Here is a 3,426-nt window from a genome sequence, read left to right on the forward strand (position 1 = left end):
GCTATACCCGAACAAGCTTGGAAGTCTAAGAGCCAGTCACAGAGGGTGGGTTGCAGGCCAAGCGTGTGTTGTGAGTTTGACGAGAGTTGCTGTGGGGTTGGCGCATGGGGGGCTGTTAGTGGCAGCCAACAACTCTGCAGTGAATTCCAGCGGTAGATAATGGGATGGCATTTCAACAGCAAAAAGTCCACGTCTGGCTTACAGTGTTTATGAACAGTCCGTATATCTCTGTACCACGAGATATTAAGTACACACACACCTCCGCCTTTGGTCTTATCGAAGCCTGTGGTCAGATCTCCTCGGTGGACCTTTTCATCCAGTTTGTTTTCTAGAGACTGTATGTTCACTAGTAGGAGCCTGGGTAGCGGTTGTCGGTTGGCATGAGCCTCTAACCTTATGTGAAGCCCTCTGCTCTTGTCTCGTCATCGTTATCTCTGGAGTGCTCTCCTGGAGTCAGCAACCACATTCTAACCCAGTGCTGCAAATCCTTTTTGGAGATGGGTTTAATAGAGGTGATGGTGGCTGCGGACACCAAGTTTTACATTAAAAAATTGGTGTAAAACCAATAAATTCATAGTGTCTGTGAAAGTTGACGATGTTCTGCATTGTCTGTCTGTTGTACGTTAGCAGTGCATGACATTTCTGCACGGCTGAAAAGGCAAAAAGCATATAAAAACACAAAAACAAAAAAAAGCTGGCATTTGAAATCAGTTTGAGCAAATACATCTGCTATAGGAGTGTCATCTTGATGTTAGTCTCAGACTCAGATTTACTCACAGAGCTCAGTGGAAACAGAGGCATGAGTACACAAACACAAGTGCTGTTCAGTGGACTGAGAAGAACCAGCCTCAGGTCAACAACAAGACAGGGCTGGACAAAAAGAAAGGCATGGAGCAGGAGACAGAAACTGGATAAGAGAACAGAGGGTTTGGATCAAAACAGGAAATAATTTAGGAAAGTGGCGAAGCTAGAATTTTAGGAAGGGTGGTGGGCAAAGCTTTTTCAGGATGGGGGCACATGCCTGTGAAGGGAACAGTTCTGTTACTTGAACCTGGTACCTAAAGAACATCCCTTCTTGACTGTTTTTATAACCTATTTGCTATTTAACTCGGCTGCTCAGGGGATTTTAGTTTCTGAAAGAGTTCAGACAGACAGCATTTATTGTTGTTGCATAAAAATATCCAGGAGTTAAATGAGCTAACACTTTTTAAATTAATTTATTTTGCTGCATTGAATCATAAATGAAGAAAACAAATGTTTGATTTAAATAAATTGCATTTCCTTTTTCTTCCTTGCTGTAAAAGCAATAATTTTTCAATGTGAACAATATTAAAACAAAAATGACAGAATGCCTCCTATTTAACATTAATTACATCTCTGACTTACCAAGTCAAGTTATGCAACATCTGACTATCTACAATACAGAAAAAATATTGCAAAAAAATTCAGATAACCCCATCACCGTCTCAGTCCATTCAGAATCACATTGAAGGCGTCTTGGTCTAGACTGAGGCGAGCCTTTAGATCATATGGGTCAAATGTGGTCCTCGTTGACATCTTAGCTGGCCCCCAAGATGATATGTGAAACATAAAATACTTTTTGCACTTGATTTTTTTCAGTAATCTTTGATTATGATGTCGAAAGCACAACAGAGATTATCAAATGAGACTAATCAAACTCTTGTTGAGGAACCTGTGACCAAGAAAAGATGTTTGGTATCTGATTTGAGTTAATGGAGTTTCTGAAATTGGTCCTTAGTTTGCAAAAGGTTTTAATTTTGGCCCCCTTTTGTAAATAGGTTTGACACCCCTGCTTTAGATTATCTTTAACATCTGACATCTCTATATCATTATCATTCATGATCAACATCATTAAATTTTCTATATAACAGGATCAATTCAATTCAGTTTATTTATATAGCGCCAAATCACAACTTAAAGTTGTCTCAGTGCACTTTACAGGAACATTCACATACAAAGTACATAAAAGTCAATTAGTAAAGTTCTCTATCTAAGGAATCCAGCAGACAAGATGAATCTTGGCTTTGTTGCAGTCTCTCATCCTGAGCAAGTACAGTGGCAACAGTGGAAAGAAAAACTCCCTTTTAAAAGGAAGAAACCTCCAGCAGAACCAGGCTCAGGACAAACGGCCATCTGCTTTGACCGGCTGGTTGAGAGGACAGGAAGGAGAGACAGACGGACATAGAATGGTAGGTCCAGGTATAGGTCCAGGTATAGGTCCAGGTATAGGTCCAGGTGTATCTGAAAGACAAAAAAAAAACAACACACGTTAAGATAGAAAAAATAATTACAAATACAAAACAGGTTGAGAGTAAGTAAAGACAGTAGCAGAGTGAAAACGTGTGGTCAGTTTGTCCTCCAGCAGTCTCAGCCTATAGCAGCATAACTAAGGGACAGCTCAGGAAACCCAAGCCGACCCTAACTATAGGATTTAGCAAAAAGGAAAGTCTTAAGCTGAGTTTTAAAACTGGATAATGTGTCAGCCTCACGGACAGAGATTGGAAGTTGGTTCCACAAGAGAGGAGCCTGATAACTGAAAGATCTGCCTCCCATTATGTTTTTGTAAACTCCAGGAACCACAAGTAAACCTGCAGTCTGAGAGCAAAGTGCTCTGTTAGGAAAATATGGAACAATAAGATCTGTGATATAAGATGGAGCTAGGTTGTTGAGAGCTTTGTAGGTTAGAAGTAAGATTTTGAATTCTATACTGGACTTGACAGGGAGCCAATGGAGAGAAACTAAAACTGGAGAAATATGATCTCTCCCACTAACTCCAGTTAAGACTCTGGCAGCAGCATTTTGGATCAACTGAAGATGTTTTAAAGAAGTATTTGGACACCCAGTTAACCACTCTGATGAATTTTGACATTTCAGAATTTACAGATGGTTCTCCCACAGATTATTTTTCTGATTTAAAATCATCATCTGATTTCTAAATTATAATTTTAGAAAAAATATAAAACAGTTCTGTGACCTGGTTTACTCTAATCGCTCATCTTTCAACGCCACATGCAGTGACTTGTCAGTCAACTGGAGTGGCACCTGGTGTGGCCATTTAGATTTCAGGGTGGCCAAGTGCCACCCCTTGCCACCCCTCTGGCTCCGCCCTTGATTTAGGGACATATTAGCATGTGTCCATTTGCATTGTTTATTTGTTATGTTTCATGTTACTGCAGCTGAGAATAACATACCCCCCCCCCCCCCACACACACACACCACTTCTCTCCCTTAGAGAAAAGATTAACAGTCCTCCTCGTTAGGATGCTCTCCTCCTCCTGCTCCCATCGGCCCAACCCTCTCCTGTTGTTGGCACGCTTCTCCATCATTGGCTCCCCTCAGGATCTATGGACATCGAGGTGAGGAGGAGGAGGAGGAGGAGGAGGAGGAGGAGGAGGAGGAGGAGGA

The sequence above is a fragment of the Nematolebias whitei genome, chromosome 9 (assembly GCF_014905685.2).
Source record: "Nematolebias whitei isolate Nwh7 chromosome 9, NemWhi1, whole genome shotgun sequence".
In the NCBI taxonomy this organism is placed as follows: domain Eukaryota; kingdom Metazoa; phylum Chordata; class Actinopteri; order Cyprinodontiformes; family Rivulidae; genus Nematolebias; species Nematolebias whitei.